Here is a 24,544-nt window from a genome sequence, read left to right as displayed (position 1 = left end):
CGCTCATTCAGGCGGCGAGCGAGCGAGAACGCTCGTGCTCGTCTACACCCCCCTCCCCCTCCCCCAAAGGGACCCGGTCCAGGCTGTTACTAAGCCATGCCTCCGCAGTGTCATTTCTTCCAGGAGAGCTAGTCCCAGGTTTTTCGCAGGAGAACTTCTATGATGTTTGGAAGGTAGCAGATGAGGTTTTGTCCAAAGTAGAGGATGGCTCCCGAGTCGTGCTTGGGTAGCTCAGTAGATGAACTATATTTGGGGAACGATTTTTGGTCCGTGTGTACTCCGATGACGGCACCGTCTGAGTACGAAATGTCGACGACGTTTCCTGGGCTAGAGGATACCTCGAATGCTGTCGTCGCCTTGCTGATACCCACTTAAATGATCGCAAATGTTCGTTCTTGCCGTCGCTGGGCTTTATCGAGTGGTGACGATGGTGGGTGGTCACAAGAATTTAGGGATCAGGGTGGTCGATCGGCACAAGACATTAGGGGTGATGGTGGCTCGCAACGCCACCAAAATGGCGGCACTTAACAAGCGATAACTTACGATTTATGTTTAACCAGCGATTCTTGAACATGAACTCCGTTCCTTTAGCCCCCTTCGCCAAGTGTGAATCTCAGACACCCATATTTTTCAGAATGAAATTTTCACTCTGCAGCGGAGTGTGCGCTGATATGAAACTTCCTAGCAGATTAAAACTGTGTACCGGATCTAGACTCGAAATCGGGACCTTTGCCTTTCGCGGGCAAGTGCTCTACCGACTGAGCCACCCAAGCACCCTCTCATAGAACTTCCCCGCGAAAGGCAAAGGTCCCGAGTTCGAGACTCGATCTGGCACATAGTTTTAATTTTCCAGGAAGTTTCACCCATATTTTCATTTAAGCGTATGAGGTTGCATAGATATACCTGCTTCCCTTGATACTGGCCCGCAGATTCAAACAACTATCCGGTTGACGGTATAAAGTGGTGACCAGGCCTCGTAAGCTCGATCTTCCGGGTATTTAAGTTCAGGCGTTCATCTTGTTTGTACGACACAATGTCTTAACACGTACACAGGCGCAGTATTCCATTACTTCCCGTTTATTTTTCAGTCTCCAGCAGGCCAGTCTGCTCCCACAGTTAATTCTAGACTGGTTATCCAACCCTAAATTGCGCCATATCTGCGAGTGCTTTATTACTGTCAGTTTCTTAGGTACTGATGTCCTTTCAAAGATGCATCTCACTACCGGTTTCTTATTTGTCTGTAGTGGTGAACCGTCTTGCCTCTCCACTGTTGAAATACCGTCACAGTCAACATCCTGGAAAACTGTCTGATTTTAGTCTTCCTATATTGCCGTGGTGCAGGGTCGTTCATCGCTTGATACCGACTAGCAACCGTCTTTTTCTCATAGTTCTTCGCCCGACTGATCACTGTGACGGATATTCTCACACTGATACCTTACTTCACAGACTTGTCTCCTGCGGAAGGTATCAATGGCTCTGGATCGGTCGACAGCTAACTTTTCCTTCCCGAAGGCCCGAATCCGCCTTTTCGCATGAATTTCTTACTCGTCTGGACGTATCCTTTTATCCTGAGACGAAAACGAATACGATCGTTGGCTCCTGGGTCACTATGTTCAAAATCTCTCACGAATATATGGAGACCGCGTATTGAAAATGGCTGCGGTTGCCACTTTATTGAGCATGTTTTTGCAAATGCGCTTCTTCTTGTCTGTAGTTGACGAAGTGCTGGTTAACTTCCTCTGTGCCTATTATTCTTCACTGTTCCTGGTGCCCGATCACGTGAGGCCTCGTTTCGTTCCCTTTTCTTCCTTATGTACATGAAACAAACAAAAAAATGTAGAAAGACAACAGTTGTGACTTAGTTTCCTGGTTGTTCTTATTCCGGTGTAAAGTCAGGCTCCGGCATCGCCAGTTGGGGACGTTAGAGGAGAGAGTGCTGTGAAAGAAGACGTCAGGGAATTTCAGGCTGACCGATCGCTCTCCAGGACGACAACGCGGCTTCAGCGTCTCTACATACGGGCTGCATTCGACTGGCGGCGGCCCACTGCTAGAGAAGTGTCAAGACCAGCGACCTAGACAGAAGCATCAACTGTATCACTTGACTTGTATAGGAACTGTATATACTGAACAGATTTCTTATTTGCTTGCGACACCTCTGTATTTTTCTAAGTTAAGTATTGTCATTTATTTTCTCTAATAAAATTCATTAACACAATTTGCTTGAACTGTTGCCTAGCGATCCGAGAAAGCAGGTTTTGTAGGCACCCCATATTTGACAAGTAGGCAGGATACAGCAGCTCTTTTTCTTTTGTTTGTTTATAGAAATTATTTGCTTTCTCAATTTGCAGCTCCTATTACGTGATGATTTTGACTATAGTCATCTCAATGTTAATGAAAGTACCAAGTCAGACCAATAACAATATTAAAAAGAAAGTTGCTCATCAAGGTCAAAAGCCCCGAGTTCACGTCTCGGTCGAGCACACAGTTTCAGTTTTCCAGGAAGTTTCAGTCCTTGCTGAGTTGGTGGAAGTATATACCAAAAATATAGCACCATAAGACAGAGTGGGTGCCGCCCCTGCTCATTCTGCATAGTATAGACACTTGTTTATGCTATAAAAAGTAGCCCCAGCATCCGTATTCTGCTGGTATACCATACAGAACCTTCCTTCCTCTTTCCTCAGATGAAGAAACCATAGAGTGTCATACGTTTATGAAAGGACGATTAAGTGATTTTCGAGGTGTAATTTTTCCTGAATACCCAAAACACAGACTTCAACAATGAGTGTTCTGCCAGGACATTATCTGGGGTGAAATGTAGTTCCACGGTAGCAGCCACGTCTTTGTGACTACCCATCATGTCTTCTTTGAGAGTGATATTTGTTATTATCTGAATAAAATAAACTATACCGTCTTGAGTGTAGGTGATTCAGCGCTCGGAACTCTCGTCGCAAGCACCGAGCCCTGACGGCAAGTGGCCGTTCAAAAAGAGACGCAAAGCGACGCTGCGCGACGCCAGCCAACCCCAACGGCCGCTCGGCGACCCGTTGCGCCTTTATCGGTCGGGCGGTAGAGTGCGCGCTGGAATTTAATATTGGCGGCCACGAGGGGCGGGTGGCCGCGGCAGGCCTTATTGCTGGCCGGGTTCGGGAGGCGGGGGGCGGCCGCCCACACCGAGATATTCACGTCACTGTCCTCCTCTCCCCCCTCCCTTCCACCACCGAATTACGAGCGCGGCCCGACGAGGGAGAAAACCCACCATGGATGGACAGGTTTAGCCCGCTAGCTACTGTGACCAAAAATTCGCCCTGGCGGAGATTAGTATATCCAGGTCATCCAGAAAGGGAGCTTATTCAAAACTGCCATGTCGTGTTCCCTGTCTGAACAAAAAATTAACGTTCATTACCAGAACACAAATATATTGACGGTTCATTTTGCATCATTAACGTCGAGCATCAAATCGTCCCTATTTTATTTCGCTAACAAGTATTTTGCACCATCCATTGTTCCATTCGCTGACTGATAATCCTTCGTCAGTATTTTGGCTTACACTTCAACAGGTACTTTGGTTTCTTGGGCTCTTCTGTTACTCTTTCTTCCAATTTATTCCTGTACTTCAGCATTTTGTGGTTCAAAATTAAACGTGTTTACTTCTTTCCTGATATCTCCGTTTCTCTTAACACCAAATAAAGCTTATCGCTCTCAGAAATCTCACCTCTATCTCTGCACTTTTTTTTTAATGTGTCGTTTAGTGAATGTTCAAAATTCACTTCCATTCTACTGCAGTAGAACTGCCAATACTTTAAGCACTTAAAGCACGATTCACTTCTGCTGTCCTTTCGCATAGCTTAACGCTAAGGTGTTGAAGGGTCACGTCGAATCAAGTGTAAATATAAGAAGAGAGGTACTGCGCGTGATCTCACTCTAAATTCCAGATCTATTAGAAGATCAAGATGAACAAGTGTAGGTAATGTAAATGAAAAGAAGTAATTAACATACAGAAAATATGCAACGTAAGCTTTTGAATATAATTATAGTACAATAAAAGTGAATTGCTATGACGATAGACAATGACGAAGTGCTTCGACTTCGACGAAACATCAGAATTCTTTGCACTATTGTCGTCGCGAGACAACAGCAGCTGTGTTGATACATAAAACAATTCTCATTTATTATTCAGTCTCATTTGCGCATCTTTACGTACATGACATGTGTATCTCTTTGTATCATATTCAGATCTATGTAGCTGCGTCAGCAACCTGAGGTATCTGTGTCAGAACATCATATCAGAGTGCTATGATATGAGAGACTGACGCAGACACGACGGGTTGCTGGCGCAAGTACATAGATCTGAAGAATATCCAGCGAGACCGATACATGTCATGTATTAAAAAACGTGAAACTGAGACTAAAGACTGCAGAATAAATGAGAAATTGTTTTAGTATTCTTTGCGTTTATGATGAAGAATACATTTCATTTTTAGAACTAAGAGGGACAGAAGCATATAGGATTTCCGGAGGAGGAGAAATTACTAAAAATTTTAAGAGTGAAAGAATATGTAGGTATCAAAAGGTACTACATTGTTGTAAGACTATTTTTTAGTTAAAAAACCTAAATTATTTCTTATCGCTGGTTTTTCATTTACGGAGATCTCTAGCTGAAATTATTATTATTATTTGCTTGTCCAGGACAGTACAGTATTTAGTTATTCACAAATTCAAAATAATGGAACACAATACAATATATATAACATATACACTATATTTTTACATGTAAAATTCATTTTGTGGCTCAAAATTCAGCAGTCCTGAAATCAAATCTTCCATCGTGATGGCTTCAGGCAAATTCGGGCGGTCCAAGAGGTGTTCACCATCTTGAAATTCTCACATTCGCAGTTTGCATCTCCAGTAATGTAGCCCACCGCTTCAAGTTCTGCTTTCGCAGCATCACTCCAGTTCGCAGTCTGTTCAAAGTCTTCCACGTCTGGTAGGGTAATTGGAAACCATCAGCGCGTTCTTCTTTTAGATGCTTTTTGTTTCTTCCAGTTGGCTTGTTTCGCCACAGTTCTATTCGGCGAGCGGAAGGTGATGACGTAACGGCTTCAATTGTTCGCAGAAGGCGTTTTCTCGACTTGATGGTTCACTTTCAAACATGGGATGACTGGAATCATTTTCTTGTTTCTTCTTCTCAAGCTCTGTTGCTGTTCTTCGTCTGGTATTCAGGGATGCCTATAAGATGCCTATAAGATGGTAGATTTTGTCAACTGGAGTTCGTCGTAGGCAACCAGCTACAATGCGGCCTGTCTCGTTACGGGCGGTGTCAACGTGCCGAATTCTGACAGACTGATGCAGCATATTCTGCCGCAGAGAAACATAGAAACAGAACAGACGTACGTAGAACAGATCGTCATAGTATTCGGCCAGATCTTCGAGGCTGCAATGTTTCATTTCTACCTCTTTGAACGTTCTTCCTAGGACTCAGCTGCTGTGTCGTAGGCATATATGAAAGATTTTGTGTCTGTTCCGACACGTCGGTCACTGATGTAGATATTGTACAGCAGCGGTACCAACACACTCCTTTGAGGAAGACCGTTCTTGCGGATTCTCCATCGGCTTGTCTTGTTGTTCAAAGTGACAAAAAACGTTTGTTTTGTGATAGGTTTTGGTTGAACTGCGTTAATCGGTAGTCCTTAGTGATTGTATAAATCTTTCTTGCGAGTTTGTATTTATTTACTGAGTCGTACTTCGCTGCTAGGACAAGCCTGTGGTCTGCCCTCTCTTGTGCCGAGTATGTTTAAGGACCTGGCCACAGCACGATCTTCCTGGGCGGAATCCTGCCTGTTGTTTATTAAGGGTCTGGTGTACATACCCAGATATACGGTTCAAACTCATTCTTTCCAACAGCTTGTATAGGTGACAGAGAAGTGAGACTGGTCGAAAATTCTTTGAGAGTGCCGGATCTTTACCCGGTTTCAATGTGGCTACCACATTTGGTTTAGCCAGATTTTGTTCGAAACGCAGTTGTTAATTAGATTTAAAAACGACCTTTTAGTTCCTGGTCCCGAATGTCTTTATTTGTTCAACTAGTTGGTCATATAGGCCTGGTTTAATTTAAATAAATATATATAGAAACTGACAGTTGAGAAAAGAAAAAATAAATTATTATGCTTATTACTTTTTCCACCTTTCGAGAGAATTATTGCATTTTAACGAGCAAGCTGAAGAAAGAAAACTTGTCACTTAAACAGAAGTGTTCTCTTAAGACAGTGTTCAACTTGGATATTACATGATTATTCAATTCCTTTTTGTTTCCTTCTTCCGTTTTGTTTCCAAAAACCTCTTCATTCTTTGACTATGTTGCTGTTCACTTTGCTCTGTCCACATTTTTCCCTGTTTTCTTCTTTTCTTTTACTTCAAATTTTGTGTTCATCGTTTTGTTTCTGAATTTGTCTATTTCTGTCATTTCCCGACTGACCCATGCTTCTTTTACGTCTGTTTCTCGAAACCATTGTTTCTTTAATTGAACTGTTTACTTCATAAATAATCCTATTCGGTTGTCAGTTGTTTATTCTTTGTATGTGTCCATACAATGTTAATCGGCGTTTCCTGATCATGTCTGTGAGCCTCTCTGTGTGTTTATATCATTCATTGGTTTGCCCCTTCATTCATAAGCGACATCTGAGTACGTTATAATTTTTTTTTTGTCTCTAAGATGCCTGATGGTCCGATTGTGGTCGTTTCTGATGCGAAGAGTGCTTCTGGTAATACAACTGTGTTGTAGTGCCTGTGTTTGACATTTCTTGAAACCTTTCTTTTATTGCAGTAGCTCTATATTAGTTTTTACGCTTTCTGAAGTTTTTCTGTTCGTTATGTGTTGGATGCCTTGTTTGATACTCGTATTTGTATATATAGTTGAATTTTCCCAGTCTATAAATCTTTCTGTGTTTTGTGTGCATTGCTTGTGTGCTGTTGTTCTCTTTTCCCACCTACTGTGTTTACTCATACAGTATCTGCAGACCTGGTTTGGCGGGGACTCCATGTAAGTAAACTAGTGCTTCATGTTCTTTACGTCGTTTGCAAATGCCAGGTATTTTATGACTGTCTTGTTTGGACATGTTCCTCCTAAACGAATCCATGTTAGTTTTTCCTCTCATTGTTTGATAATTTTGACCATTAATTCTGAGACTTCTCTAATAAAATTTATCTTGGATGTGATGTCTGTTGTATGAGTATCCTAGATAATCTGTGTATTAGATGTTATTCTAGTCCGTCAAAGAAACTCTACCTATGGAGGAGCCATACACTTTCTTAAAGTAAACAAAAACGATTACGCGACCTTCAGGACCGTTCGCAGGTTCGTATTCTGTTCGGTACACGTATCTTTTGTATCAGCTTGTGATTCTAGTCTGTTGAGCAAAGTCCTGTAGAGAATTTCATAAGTGACCACTAATAAAGAGATACCTCTGTAATTAATAGTGTATGTCTTGCCGCCCTTTCTGTGGAGTGGGTGAATCAACGCTCATTCCATTCATGGGCAATTTTCTCTGTAATCAGTATTTCTGTGAGAATGTTATTAATTTTCTTTGTAATGTTTTGGTCTTTTAGTTTTCAGAGCTGAGAGGTAATGCCACCTTCTCCTGGGGCTGTGTTGTGTTTTAGTTGTTTTATAATCTTCTCTACCTCTATGACTGTAGGCGGTTTCGAATGTGGATTTGGTATGGTCTTCGAAAGGTGTAATTTTTCTTTACGTTTCTCTCAGTTGTGGAGATTATCAAAATTAGTATGTCTTAAGGACTTTGCAGTTTTCTGAAGTATTTGTTTCCAGAGATCCGTCTATAGTTTTCATGTAGATATTTGGAGGCTGATAACTGTTTACATTTTCCATGAACAAGAAATATTTACCGTTTAAAGGCAAAGAAGACAGCCCAAAAAGGGAACATAACTAAATAACTGTAGGGGAATAAAATATGAAAAAAAAGAACATGTAGCCCGCTAGTTTGCGTAGCAGGGTAGCCTGTCAAACGTGGAATGAATAAAAATGAAATGAAATTATCGGGTGGCGCTGTTAGCCAGGAGGCCCCATCCGCGGATGTCCGGCCTTCGGGTTTCCAGTCTTACTTCACTCGATGCCACATTGGGCGATGAGGATGAAAGGATGATGAAGACTGCACAACACCCAGTCCACGAGCGGATAAAATCTCCAACCCGGCCGGGAATCGGTCCCCGGGCCCGCTGTATGGTAGGCAAACACGTTATCACCTTCTTTTTTTTTTTTTAAGCTCATGTTGTTCGTTCGAATCCTGCCTTGGGCATGGATGTATGTGATGTCCTTAGGTTACTTAGGTTTAAGTAGTTCTAAGTTCTAGGGGACTGATGACCACAGATGTGAAGTCTTATAGTGCTCATAGCCATTAGTTGTTCGTTATGGGTCGTTGCGGTCATCATATGACATTCATTCAAGTTCACCATGGATCCGTTCTCTCAATTTTTTATTACAGAGGGCAGCTATCCCTCTGACCGAACACGCAGAGCTACCGGTCCGGCAAGACACCACGCTAAGCTGGAGGACACGTGGAATGTCCTTGGGGCAGGTAAACTACTCTCGATCTGGTGCACTGGACAGCCGGAGTGTGGTTTTCACGCACTTCTCCAGGCTCATTTATGCAAATGCTAGATTGTTCAGCAACTTCCGCTCTAGAAAAAGAGGTGATACACACAAGAAATTTCACACTACTCAGCGAGAGATGGCGCATTCGACTTTTTCCAGTACCTTTACTGGTGATTGAGGCAATATCCACACAAAATAGAAAAAACTTTCCTGATCATGAAGACAGTCCATGCTGTACCACTGTATAAACGCTAGTAAAGTGCATTTCTGCCACAATCTTGAAAATGCGTTTTGGTTGTGAGATACAAATTCTAGGCCTGCTGTGGCTCTCTCTTCAAATCATCATTCGATATGTAGTACAAAATTAAAGATAAAGTAATATATTAACATGCTTTAAGGCTTAATTTTTAACGATTTTTCCCTGCTCCTAATTGCTTCACATCCATCAATTTGTTTTCTATGTGAAGATATTTAAACCATGAAGGAGGTATAACAGGTGTAGGATTCGTTATGAATAGGAAGGTAGGGCAGAGGGTGTGTTACTGTGAACAGTTCAGTGACCGGGTTGTTCTAATCAGAATTGGCAGCAGACCAACACCGACAACAATAGTTCAGGTATACATGCCGACGTCGCAAGCTGAAGACGAACAGATAGAGAAAGTGTATGAGGATATTGAAAGAGTAATGCAGTATGTAAAGGGGGACGAAAATCTAATAGTCATGGGCGACTGGAATGCAGTTGTAGGGGAAGGAGTAGAAGAAAAGGTTACAGGAGAATATGGGCTTGGGACAAGGAATGAAAGAGGAGAAAGACTAATTGAGTTCTGTAACAAGTTTCAGCTAGTAATAGCGAATACCCTCTTCAAGAATCACAAGAGGAGGAGGTTTCCTTGGAAAAGGCCGGGAGATACGGGAAGATTTCAGTTAGATTACATCATGATCAGACAGAGAGTCCGAAATCAGATACTGGATTGTAAGGCGTACCCAGGAGCAGATATAGACTCAGATCACAATATAGTAGTGATGAAGAGTAGGCTGAAGTTCAAGACATTAGTCAGGAAGAATCAATACGCAAAGAAGTGGGATACGGAAGTACTAAGGAATGACGAGATACGTTTGAAGTTCTCTAACGCTATAGATACAGCAATAACGAACAGCGCAGTAGGCAGTACAGTTGAAGAGGAATGGACATCTCTAAAAACGGCCATCACGGAAGTTGGGAAGGAAATCATAGGTACAAAGAAGGTAGCTGCGAAGAAACCATGGGTAACAGAAGAAATACTTCAGTTGATTGATGAAAGGAGGAAGTACAAACATGTTCCGGGAAAATCTGGAATACAGAAATACAAGTCGCTGAAGAATGAAATAAACAGGAAGTGCAGGGAAGCCAAGACGAAACGGCTGCAGGAAAAATGTGAAGACATCGCAAAAAGATATGATTGTCGGAAAGACAGACTCAGCATACAGGAAAGTCAAAACAACCTTTGGTGACATTAAAGCAACGGTGGTAACATTAAGAGTGCAACTGGAATTCCACTGTTAAATGCAAAGGAGAGAGCAGACAGGTGGAAAGAATACATTGAAAGCCTCTATGAGGGTGAAGATTTGTCTGATGCGATAGAAGAAGAAACAGGAGTCGATTTAGAAGAGATAGGGGATGCAGTATTAGAATCGGAATTTAAAAGACCTTTGGAGGACTTACGGTCAAATAAGGCAGAAGGGATAGATAACATTCCATCTGAATTTCTAAAATCATTGGGGGAAGTGGCAACAAAACGACTATTCACGTTGGTGTGTAGAATATATGAGTCTGGCGATATACCATCTGACTTTCGGAAAAGCATCATCCACACAATTCCGAAGACGGCAAGAGCTGACAAGTGCGAGAATTATCGCACAATCAGCTTAACAGCTCATGCATCGAAGCTGCTTACTAGAATAATATACAGAAGAATGGAATAGAAAATTGAGAATGCGGTAGGTGACGATCGGTTTGCCTTTAGGAAAAGTAAAGGGACGAGAGAGGCAATTCTGACGTTACGGCTAATAATGGAAACAAGGCTAAAGAAAAATCAAGACACTTTCATAGGATTTGTCGACCTGGAAAAAGCGTTCGACAATATAAATGGTGCAAGCTGTTCGAGATTCTGAAAAAAGTAGGGGTAAGCTATAGGGAGAGACGTGACATATACAATATGTACAATAACCAAGAGGAAATAATAAGAGTGGACGATCAAGAACGAAGTGCTCGTATTAAGAAGGGTTTAAGACGAGGCTGTAGCCTTTCGCCCCTACTCTTCAATCTGTACATCGAGGAAGCAATGATGGAAATAAAAGAAAGGTTCAGGAGTGGAATTAAAATACAAGGTGAAAGGATATCAATGATACGATTCGCTGATGACATTGGTATCCTGAGTGAAAGTGAAGAAGAATTAAATGATCTGATGAACGGAATGAACAGTATAATGAGTACACAGTATGGTTTGAGAGTAAATCGGGGAAAGACGAAGGTAATGAGAAGTAGTAGAAATGAGAACAGCGAGAAACTTAACATCAGGATTGATGGTCACGAAGTCAATGAAGTTAAGGAATTCTGCTACCTAGGCAGTAAAATAACCAATGACGGACGGAGCAAGGAGGACATCAAAAGCAGACTCGCTATGGGAAAAAAGGCATTTCTGGCCAAGAGAAGTCTACTAATATCAAATACCGGCCTTAATTTGAGGAAGAAATTTCTGAGGATGTACGTCTGGAGTACAGCATTGTATGCTAGTAAAAAAGGACTGTTGGAAAACCGGAACAGAAGAGAATCGAAGCATTTGAGATGTGGTGCTATAGACGAATGTTGAAAATTAGGTGGACTGATACGGTAAGGAATGAGGAGGTTCAACGCAGAATCGGAGAGGAAAGGAATATGTGGAAAACACTGATAAGGAGAAGGGACAGGATGATAGGACATCTGCTAAGACATGAGGGAATGACTTCCATGGTACTAGAGGGAGCTGTAGAGAGCAAAAACTGTAGAGGAAGACAGAGATTGGAATACGTCAAGAAAATAATTCAGGACGTAGGTTGCAAGTGCTACTCTGACATGAAGAGGTTAGCACAGGAAAGGAATTCGTGGCGGGCCGCATCAAACCAGTCAGTAGACTGATGACAAAAAAAAAAAAAAAAAAAATGAGGAGACTGTTGGAGCTATAGGTCAGTGTACCTAGAAACGCACTATGCTTTTGGTCGATACTTCATTCAAGTGATCCATCTTAGAATAACGCGAAGGAACACGCGGTAGATACCGTTATAAGCAGTTTCAGTTTCCGTTGTTGTTAGGCCTGAGTTTGTGTGTATCGGAGAGCTCCGAATTACGTAGGGATCCAAAAGGAACGGTGATGGACCTTAGGTACAGAAGAGACTGGAACAGCACATTAAGTCCACATGCTAAGACCTTTTTATTGGTCTTTTTCACTGACGCACATGAGAGGTGAGGTACACGTACACACGTGGTTTCCGTTTTCAATTACGGAGTGGAATAGAGTGTGTCCCGACATGTCAGGCCAATAGATGTTCAATGTGGTGGCCATCATTTGCTGCATACAATTGCAATCTCTGGCGTAATGAATGTCGTACACGCCGTAGTACATCTGGCGTAATGTCGCCGCAGGCTGCCACAATACGTTGTTTCATATCCTCTGGGGTTGTAGGCACATCACGGTACACATTCCGGCAGCGGTTGGAATCGAACCCGGGTCGCCGAATGACAGTCAGCCTCGGTGGCCACTCATCTACGGAGATGGACAGTTTTTGGTAGTACTTGTGCTGAATTACCGATTACTGGGTTTGCAGAAGAGTATCGATGCACCCCCCTATAAGACACACTTAACAGTGTTTAACAGGGTTTTCTCGGCAGCAAACTTTTAAATTTGAACAGAACATTTGCTCCTACGTACATGACCTTGCTGTTCTACTTGGCGTGCGGTTCTAGGCGCTTCAGTATGGAACCGCGTGACCGCTACGGTCGCAGGTTCGAATCCTGCCTCGCTCATGGATGTGTGATGTCCTTAGGTTAGTTAGGTTGAAGTAGTTCTAAGTTCTAGGGGACTGATGACCACAGATGTTAAGTCCCATAGTGCTCAGAGCCATTTTAACCATTTTTTTGTTCGACTTGGCAAGATGTTTTCACTTCTGGAAAACCTTAATTTTCTGTAGCAATTTTTGGAATTTCAGGAAAAACTGCATTGCATAAAAAGTGAACTACATCATTTCAAATTGGGATTAGGAAATATGTTAAAGCTGTATTACAGGGCTGGCTCAAGTCGAAAGTCTGAAGGGAATACAGAGGAATCAAACTCTACCACCCTCGTTTGCTGTTTTCACAATCAAGTAAAACGAAACGAAACACAGTCCAAACAGGCTATAAAGGCTCAACGGTACCAACCGGCCACCATGTCATCCTCAGCCCACAGGCGTCACTGGATGCGGGTATAAAGGGGAATGTGGTCAGCACACCGCTCTCCCGCCCGAATGTCAGTTTACGAGACCGGAGCCGCTACTTCTCAGTCAAGTAGCTCCTCAGTTTGACTCACAGGGGATGAGTGCACCCCACCTGCCAACAGCGCTAGGCAGGCCGGATGGTCATCCATCGTAGTGCTAACCCAGACAGACAGCGCTAAACTTCGGCAATATGACGAGAACCGGTGTTAGCACTGCGGCAAGACCGTATTCACAATCAAGCACACAGAAAAATATCAAACCTAAGAAATATACACGCATCTAAACTACAGGGTGTTCGGAAATTCCCGTTACAAACAGGCCTATCAGATGGTAGTGAGTATTCCATGTCCACAAACGTCATCCAACTATGCTGCAGAGTGTCAATTTTACATCGTTGTCGTTTGTATATGTGTGTATTTAGAGGATGATCCCGTGATGATGTTACAAACTTTCTACGATGTAGAAGACGGATGAATGTATCATATTCAGATAAGGGTACCTGTTACTGAAACGAACGAATCGGAAATTAGAAGCGAAACCCTTTCTGACACTTTTGTCAGCAGAATAAGTATACGGGTACTATTGTTGCTAAGATTCTACGGTATGCAAACTTTCATAGGTGGTAGTACAGACCAAAAGTAAGAAAAACGTCCAGTAAACATGAGATCTGAAGTGCTTATCTGGGGAACTATGATCACTTTTTGATCTCCACTACTGTGAAACACATCTCTTCTACTGAACAAATGCTAATAGCTGTTAAGGTATGAATTTTACAGCTCATGTTTACTGGACATTTTTTACACACTACACACTACCACCTTTGAACGTTGGATGCATTCTTAGCAACAACAGTACCGGTAAATGTATTCCACTGTCACTGGTTGTAATTTTCGAGTCGTTCGGTTCCGAACCATACACCCTTACCTGAAATTGATACATTTATTCATCTCCATAACTCTAGAACGTCTGTAACATCATCACGGAATCACCCTGCATATATATACATTTACAGCCGTCGGCGCCTGTAACTTTCACGCTGTCTAGTATCGTTGGATGATGTTTTATGGACATAGGCTTCTTTTCAAGTTCTAGACGTTCGTAACGCGAATTTACGCACATCCTGTGTACTAAATTATCGCCGATTAAATGCTTAACAGTTGCCATGTGATTATTTTTACATATACATTCATCTCTTATGACAAAAATTACATTGCCACTTACATGACGTGATGAAAATCTAATTCTCTATACGTCTCGGGCTAGTATGAAACATATCAGGCGGGATGAAGTGACCCTCACGCGTCTCCGGATTGGGCACTGTCCTCTCACACACAGCTTTTGTTTTCACTTGGCAAGACAGCCAAGTCACTATGAGAGGAAAGGCACGCGCTTAAGCTCACGCAGGCTGGCGCGAGGTCTGGAACAGTTAAGGGAATTAATAGTAGCAAATAAAGTACGTAGTTGATGTAATACTTAACTTTAATCCATAAGTGGTGTACATCGGTCTGACGGTACAGGCATCACAAGTTAAATATCTATTGATAATGGCGCCTTGCTAGGTCGTAGCAAATGACGTAGCTGAAGGCTATGCTAACTATCGTCTCGGCAAATGAGAGCGTAATTTGTCAGTGAACCATCGCTAGCAAAGTCGGCTGTACAACTGGGGCGAGTGCTAGTAAGTCTCTCTATACCTGCCGTGTGGTGGCGCTCGGTCTGCAATCACTGACAGTGGCGACACGCGGGTCCGACGTATACTAACGGACCGCGGCCGATTTAAAGGCTACCACCTAGCAAGTGTGGTGTCTGGCGGTGACACCACAACTTTCTCTTACGATTGGAGGATCCCCTGTTTTGTGATGCTTGTGGTGTGCACATCTCTGTCCCCTACGTTTTAACTGGATGCATTTTATACCGTGATGCAAGGGCGGAAGCAAAAATTGGTGCGAATCTGGCCACTATTTTAGCTGATGATGAGACGAGTGTAACTAGCGTTTTAAAGTTTTGCGATATGCCTGGCCTCTGGCCTAAGCTTTTAGGCTGGAGGGTTTAGTGTATTGCAGAGCGGCTGGCTTCTCTCTTTTTTTCCTTGCGGTGAGCCAGCCACTTCCATCTGTTTCATTGTTTTAGCTCCATCTACGACTTTCTTCCTGTGTTGTCCCTGTTTTACTGCTGACGTCATGCTTCATCCCAAGCTTCGGTGTGGGTAAGCACATAGATAGTTTTCCAACCTTTGTTAACTGTGTTTTACGTTCTATTTTATCTTGATGCTCTGGGTATTTTCTTGACACCCGTCTCAATCTATTTTTGAGCAGGCGCTGAAGACCTTGCCGTCGTGCGCCCATACAAACCTATCCATACATCCATCCTGTACATGATACTGGAGGTACCACCTGTTAGATGGATGTTTATTCCCCGATCGTTCAGTAACATGTTTTATAACTTAATATGCAGATTCCAATATTTAGCCTGGTCAAATCATTCACGCTGCATCAAAACTGCAAGCGATATTGATTTCTGCCAATAATTTCCTTTCTAATTATTTCTCTATCTCCTTTCCTCTTCGTATGGTGAGGGAGTCAAGTCACTTCAGCAGCTTTCGGGCTCTTAGCTGGCATACGAGCAGTAAGAGGAACGGAATCGTTATAAAGTTGTTTTCTGCTGAAAACCATTATCCGCACACGTAGACAGCAACCGAGGACAGTCTGCGTTCCAGCCCAGCACGAGCGTCAAGCAAAGCTTTCTGAATTCTCATTCCCTGTCATGTTCCAGACCTCAGGTCAGTAAGCTAAAACGCGTGCATTTCGGCCTCCACTCGTAACACGGTGTTGGTTCTTCTGCTAACACAACATTATGTATCAAGCCACTTGTGCCAAGGTATTTGAATTACAGGGTCCAACTGTTAACTGATTGTATTCCTAGTAAATCTGTGGTAAGGTTCCACGGGACCAAACTTCTGAGGTCATCGTTCCCTCGCCTTACACACTAATTAATGTAACTTAAACTATGCTAAGGACAACGCATACACCCATGCCCGAGGGAGGACTCGAACCTCCGACGGACGGGGGCAGCCGCGCGATTGTATTCCTGATTAAGGGGCTAAATCATTTTATTTATGTCTCCTGGCAATAAACCAGAGGTTTATGGTAAAGATTAATGTTATATTGTAGCTTGGTGGATCCCTTCAAAAATATGTCCGTGTGTGGTGCGGGTTCCCCCCCCCCCCCCCCCGCCCCACTCCCACCCGCCACCTTTCATTCTTAATTGGTTCACACTATTAATTTTCTCTCAATAAGCTCTTTCCAAAGGCACGATGTTTTTCCTTTAAATTTCCATGATCTTATGTGGAACTTCACATCGCTGTACGTCACCGGGGATAGGGTCTTTAGCGTCTTAGGGGTATGGTGAACAGCTCAACCCATCCTGTCCTGTCCTATTCCTATTCAGTTACACCTATGTTAATTGTGAATTAGTCCACTAAGGACAAAACAGTAGTGGTAGCTGGGGAACGTTGACGAACAAACATTCCTCGGCATAAATACCTGTGGCAATGTCCGCTTGAAATATGACAAGCGTATTTTGCGAAAGAGGGGACGTACTGCAACTTTGAAACGCTCTTGATGAAGTGGTTGCTGTTCGCTTTTTTTCGGATTCTTGGAAGTCCAATAATGCCTCACTCAAAGCGCAGGGCTTTGATTAGCTTTCCAGCTCGGTTACTTAGGATACGCATGTAGTCATAACTGCGGGTGAGGTAGAGGCGATACTCGTACCGAAACACCACGTCTACGAAGACTGCAGTTCACATGCCGTGATTGATGTAAATTACGGTACGTCTATTTCGTGGAAGTGCGGTCGCTGGTTAGAACGTAATCTAGCGCTGGTAGTTATTGCGTATTGTTAGCTAAAACCCAATAAATACTTCCATAAAGTTAACTTTAACAAATCGTAATCCGTAACGTGAAATTAATAATGTATTTTTAAGAGATTCACTAAAGCAAACTGTTGGAACGCTATCACAGAGTAACTATTCTGCAATGCCGGGAATAATTAAGCATATCCGCGATTAGAATATAAAAGTCGCCTTTTGATTTCTGTTTGTAATTGTAACGTGAAAGGAAATTAACTAAATTTTCCCTGTTGCTCGTAATTTTGACACTACGCGGATTACTGGGATGTAACAGAGCATAGAAGACTGAAGTTGGTGCCAAATATTCATGCGATATTTTCAGAAGAGAGTGCAGTTAAATACATTGTGAGACTTCCTGCCTGTTTAATCATCAAATGTGTGGTATCGATAGCTACGATGCCACGGCTTAGGTACCAGTTAAGTTGGCACTACGACACCGACACCGATGACAGCACCCTCTAGCCGGCGCTGGAGAGCTCTACGAGCATCGCTACAGATTCTCCCCATTTGATCAGGTCCAGCCAGCCAGGAAACATCACCAGCCTAGCTTGCTATTGAGACTTTGCATCAGTTACGATGGGGCCACAACGTCGCACCTACGTGCCATCACCTAAAGTTATCTAAAGTGTTTGCATATGTTTATACACTAGTAAAGGTGCTTTAACTGTGTTTGTAGTACCGACGTGTATTACCTTTACCTGCTCCTACCCACGCACCGCCTTACAGGCGGAACACAAGAGAATGGTCTTCCATTTAACGTGGCCAATATCTTTTCCAACATTGTACGTAACACACATACTTCTGTTCAAAGACAGCAGTTATTTATTTGGAAATTCTGTTACGCAATAGTGCTTTCAACTCTGCAAATAAAGAAGATTGAAAGTTAATTACTTTTAATTTAAACGATACGAAGTAGGAATTCGTATTTCAAAACTGGAGCTATTCCTACTCACATTAAATCTGGTTTTCACGTCGGGTTTTTAGAATGAATTCTTAAGTCTCACACTTATCAGATAAAGAAAGTCAGTAGAATCTCGAAATATCGGTTCAATGTCCTTCGGCGGAGCATAATTCGGCCTTTTCTTTACACGTACTTTTCCGGACGATTATAGTATTATCTCGTTATTCTGTACCTCAGTTATCAACTGTACCTTAAGAATCTTTTTTGGTACCACATTTCTTCTTATTAACTCGTTTATTTATTGGATGCCATCAGATAATCTACATCTTGTCTTCCTTTCAACGCTAGCCGGCCGAAGTGGCCGTGCGGTTAAAGGCGCTGCGGTCTGGAACCGCAAGACCGCTACGGTCGCAGGTTCGAATCCTGCCTCGGGCATGGATGTTTGTGATGTCCTTAGGTTAGTTAGGTTTAACTAGTTCTAAGTTCTAGGGGACTAATGATCTCAGCAGTTGAGTCCCATAGTGCTCAGAGCCATTTGAACCATTTGAACCTTTCAACGCTACATTCCGAAAGTGGAATATAAAGGTTTCCTTCTGGAATTTAAGGTCTTGTGTTTAATACCAGCATTAATGTTTTTATTTATATTAGTTATATATATGTAACGTAGACCAAATTCACAGTATTGATGAGACGTCCACATCGTTCCGCGCAGGACAGAGCCCAGTACCAATATATTGCAAAAAGCTGTGCACGAAAATACGATTTCTAAGGGTCATATCTCGGGGCCTATTGACCAGAGAGATGAATGGTCAGCTTCTTTTAGATAGCCCTTGGCCTACCGACCATCAGCATGGTTATCTGAAGAACTGGCATTCAATAGCTATACTATAGTGAAGGGTCAAAATTTAAACATTACACACTTCCTCTCGCCGAGGTAAATATAGCAAATCGCTTGGATCATTTGAGTTAGGCGTGGTCAGTTAGGCGTGGTCTTGGAAAATTTTAGGTTGCTTATACTCGTAAAAGCATCATTTTTTTCATGTGCAGTGCCCAGAAAACCCAAAAATCCATGCTTTTAGGTTACGAAAAATATCAATTGGGAGGATGGCCACGTCTCTTATATATTTGTTCATGGCACATCGTCGAAACGTACTATATATCCTGAAGATGACATTTTCGGCAAACTGTGAATTGTTTTTGGTGTCATTATTTGTTTCCTGGACGCAGAAGTTCGATGTTAACGTACTTATCCATAAAAACAGCGTATACCAGTTTTTAGCAGTTTTTGCACATGGGCCTCAGTTACTTATTGTCATTTCAGAAAATCTGTATCCGTTATCAAGGTGCCACAAAGACCACGATTTTTGGGTATTACAAGTGCCAGTTGTGTGGACTGTCCCTTCTATAATTCATATTCATGGAAAATCGCTGAAATTTTTGCCATTTGTTTTTAAGATTAGGCTCTAGTGGAACTTCGAATCTTTTCTCAATGTCGTCATACGTTAGCGAGATCCAGACGTTCAAAGTTACGTACTTAAACACGAAATATTCTGTCCGAAGCATATATGTAGTGTCAGCTGACGTGGTGGAAACGTGGGAAGGGTTATATGGTCATAGTAAGGGTTCTGAGGTCACCAGAATTGTATTTTTAGTCGGCGGGTTTTCATCGATAAACTATATGGCATCTATAACTGCATCTCGCCTATAAAACTATGCTCAAAGTGCTCTGGCAGTGACAATAAATGGGCTAAAAAGTATCTTGGCATGCCTGAAAATAAATGACTGCCAAAATAAATGACTGCCAAAAATTACATAAAACTGGAACGACTGCGAATGTAGTAAAATAGTTTTATATTGTACTGTTTTGAGATACAGATCGTAAATTGGGCTTTTCCGACGAATGGCGATCGATAAGCAAACTATCCAGAAGAATGTAAACAAACGATTTTGTATTACTCTTATATTACACACACATATTTTGTTGTTTATATATGTCAAAGTAAATAAACGTGTCAGAAGATACAGATATTTTTTCAAAACTATACTGACCTATGGAATTAGCTTTATATAAGCAGCACACCCTGTTATATCTGGGAAGAGAAGGAAACCAGCCCCAAATTGGTCCTGACAAAGCACAAAAAAGGCAAATATGATCTTTTTTAAAAGAACCTGACGGAAAAGTGGGGAACCAGCTGCTTCAGTGTTCATTCAGCCTTTCCCAACAAAAGTTTTGGCTTGCGAACATACTCGTCCTTTATGTATGGAAAAAAAGTAGCAAACAGTTTGTGACGGTGGAAGAGAGAAGAGAAAAAGCCAATGGTAGGGAAAGAGAGAGGAGACAGTTATGGTAGACCAGAGGTTGTGACAGCAAAAGAGAAAAACAGTGATGCATGAAGAGAATAGCAGTGGGAGCCAAAGAGAAATTAGAAGTTAAGGCACGGAATAGTAGAGAGGCAGAAATTAGAAAATTGTATTAAAACTCACTTACATTGCCACAGGTATATTCATGTTATGGCAGAGAGAGAGGCAGATGCATAAACCGAGCCAGTATGTCGGTAGTGGGTCAGGTCGATGACAAGTTAAGACACCGTCTACGAAGTGACGATACGCATTCAGCAGGCAGGAGACTGTGACAGAAGACCGAAGGAAGCGACACAAACATATTCGTTACCTGATGACATGTTGCAAGGAACTATTTCTTCCACAAGAGCGCATATCGCGGAACTGGCACAGCAGTTAAAAGCCTGTTAAGTGAATGTAGCAGAATAAAGATGGTACAAGCACTTATTACGAACGCATTCTGTCATAGCCTCACGTCAGCCCCCAATAAATATTCAAACTATACAGCTTTCAGCACGAGTTGACTGTGGGGATGGATGGCATTCACAGTAATAGCACACAATTCCATGATTACAATACTGTGGTGGTTCTATGCCCTTCATGCTTCAGCATATTCTATCAACTAGCTGAAGATGTACATAAGAAGATGGCCTTCGCCTGATGAAATTCATGCTGTCTGCCGCTTACCGTTTACTGATGGAGACACTGTCTTCTAACAACACCACATCACAGACTGCTGCCATTACTGTGTTTCAGCACGGAAGCCAGCAACAAAACGTCTTGGGGACCACGTTCCCGGTCAAAACTCAGGAACCTTTGGGTGCTGACACTTACCATGGGTAGGGAGGAGGTCGACCGGCAAACACGACTGCCGACAAAAGGTATATCGTGGATGGGTCATCAAGAGTCGTCGTAGAATTTGGAGTGGGACCACGTACACTCCAGCAGCCAGCACAAGAACCACTACGTCCTGTGCAACAGCTGCGCCTGCTCGCCGGCAGTCCACTGCGCCATCAGGGTCGCTGGCGTTATCTCCTTACGTGCAGCCAACGAGCTCACTCGACAGTCGCCATCTGTAATCCAACACGCAGCTGAACGAGCAACAGCCGAGAATGCTGCAGGAGAGCGACGACTTGTGAACACTGAAACCATTACATCGAACTCCAACAATGTTTTAATGTTTTACTAACGCCGAATACGCTCTACAGGTTCCCAACAGCTATCCTGACTTCATGCAGAGGTGTTTCCGCTCGGCGCTGTGTCGAGATATCGATGGACAGTGAGAGACAGTGATAGTAAAAGAGAAAGAGAGATGGATGGAGACAGAAGCAGCCAAAGCAAAAGAGGGAGGATACAGTGGAAATGAAAAATACACTTGAGTGGAAACTGGGATTGTTGATAGTTTTAAAAATATCGGGATTTCGATATACCAATATTTAAAAAATATCATTATCGGCCCTCGATATATTACAAAAGTATCGCCATATCGACGTATCTACGGAAAAAATATCGGCGTACGGGTGTATAAAAATATCGGCTACACATTGCAAATATACTGTTTATTTTAGAGCTGTATATTTAATTATTGATTTATTAATAAATATTTTGTACTTCAAAGAGATAGCACTCTGCTTAGCCCCCATAGAGGAAGAACAGAAAGGAAAACGATGTAGGTTCCTGCTGGGCGATAATCACTTTGCTAACAATGATAACTGCATGTAAGTGGCATAATAAAAGGTGTCCGATGTGTCCGTCGTTGCTCTCTCTGATGCTCACTGACTTTGTAGGCTTGCATTCGTTGGATTGAATATAGGTCTTAGCTGGCACGACGTCATCATCTCGTGTGTCAATATTTAACTCAGCAAATGAGGGTCCCGTTATGATTTACAGGCCATGGGGAGCATGTCACATCTCACAGTACAGTGGCCAAAATTCGTGTGCTGGGCGCATTACTATCTCGTGTTCAGAGTGGATGTCATCAGATGGGGCGGGGCTGCTTCATCGAATTTATGTTCACATTGCCGCAGATCACTACGTGCACATCATGAACATACTATGACTCAAATTGTGAGAATGTGCTATCCCAGTAACGTGATGCAGGACCAGTCACTGGTTCACACGAGTTGATACGTGCCGCAATTTTCGCAACAGGCCGACGTCGACCTTATCGACTGGTGTGTTCGAGTGCCGGACTTGAATCCCACTGAAAATCTGGGGCCAAAACGAAGCGTCACATGACCTTACACTGGCCGGTACTGATGCCAAGCACACCTGACGACATGTGGCACCTAATGTGGGATACGTGAGAGAGTCTCGCTGAAGATGAGATTTTTTTCCATACGCTGAACGTTTCCATGCCTCCTTGGATGAACCATATAACTGATGCCAATGGTAGATGGATGCCATACTACCCTCATACTTGACGTGAAGCTTCCCTCGTTTCACATAACTTCACTTATATTGAAACACGTTTGTTACTTGGAAGTGCAGTGTAACGACGTATAGATTTGTTTAAATGATTTTCTTTTGACATATGACCATGTGCAGACTTCGTCACCTACGTCAGTTACAACCCACTTCAAAATTATTTATATTCTTTTTAAATTGTCTCAGAATGGTTCTTGAACGAAACTGTAAAACATCATTTGAGTCGTATGCACAGAATTACGTCACTCGGGCCAATTGGTTTGCGTAAACTTTTTCAATTTTAGATGTCGTTTGTTTCTCCTCAGAATTTATATTGATACACTTCATCAGATTTAATCGATAATAGAACCACATTGAATAAACTTTTTGAGATTCAAAGTCGTGACGAACGCTGTCAAAATCCAATATATTATTAATTCATTCACATAATTCTTCATAAATAAATCCTCGGAACACGTATTTCAACTTTAGTAGCATCCACTAGTTTATTATCTTCCTACATACAGACGTGAACCTGAACCTTAACAAGACAAAACTAACAGTATCAATAAGATTAAACACTCTACGACGTCATTGTTGTACAAAACATTACAAATTATTCATTTTCAATTTTCAGAAGCACGACGCAACAAATCGGTTTCAGAATCTTCTGTCGCTCTTTGGCTGTCGACCCGCGACGTATAGTGGCCAGCAATTTTCTCTCCGGTCCCGGCAACGAAGATGCTGTCTCCGTTCGTTGCGCCGCCCTCTCCGTACATGAAACATAAAAAAAATACAAAACTTTAGACACTTCACAACCATTACAAATATTACAAAAATACATAAACAAACTAAATTAAACTTATATTCATCTGCAAACTGGGCTGTCACTGGTGGGTGGTTGACGCTTCAATTTCGTCCCACTACATACCCCACCCACAAGCTCAGTTTGTCAGGTTTTAACCGAAAATAAAACTTTTTCTATATACAATATTTAACTGTTAATACATTTTCCTCACATTTTACGTACTCTAGAGTCCTTGCTCTTAGGTAGATTTAATCCTTTTACTACGATATTGTTGTGACTATTTGTCATTTACTCTTAATTGTGCTATTATGGTAATTCATAACCGAATATAAGGAGATTATCCTTTTCATTTAATAGTTGCTAGTAAATACTAATTTAGTACGTCTTTAGCGTTGTTACATTAGGACAGAGCGTTCAAATTGTGATAGATCAGTTTCAGTTTTATTCATTTACTGGAGTTATTCTTTCCAAAAATGTATATCACTAATAAGTTTCTCAAAATAACTAATAGTACTATTTACTTTACGTCATTCTTTTCCCTAATGCCCTATTTATGCCTGAGGTCAAGAAGAAATCAAGCAAAACTTTCTTTAGAATCTCGGCACGGCTTTCGTAACCTTCGGACACCTTGTTGGGTAATGGCAATTTATTTAGGAGAACCAAGCGAGAGAGCCCCGTTTGGTGTGTTCTATATTAACACTATTACAAATCTCTATTAAAGGCACTCTGCTATGTACTCGTGAGCCATACAGCTCTGGACGCCCATGGTCCCTAAAATTATTAACCATCCCCTTTGGTTTCTACTATCCGAGTAAATATAAAAATATACAAAATTCCTTCTGACCCAATAACAAAATTTCTTCCATATAAATCCCCTTTTAGTTATCTTTCCCTTTTTGAAGTACCGGTAGATTATTGTAGAACACTTGTTTAAACTTTCTGTTATTTCTTAACACGTAACTATCACGAAAACTTCACATGAATAAACTATGAACACTCTTCCGTATGTAACATACACTAAATATTAACTTATTTAGGAATGAAGGGTTTCATTTTATCAACACTATATAATCCTTTAATTCTACCTGATGA

The sequence above is a fragment of the Schistocerca piceifrons genome, chromosome 4 (assembly GCF_021461385.2).
Source record: "Schistocerca piceifrons isolate TAMUIC-IGC-003096 chromosome 4, iqSchPice1.1, whole genome shotgun sequence".
Classification (NCBI taxonomy): Eukaryota; Metazoa; Arthropoda; class Insecta; order Orthoptera; family Acrididae; genus Schistocerca; species Schistocerca piceifrons.
This window is presented reverse-complemented; position numbering follows the sequence as displayed.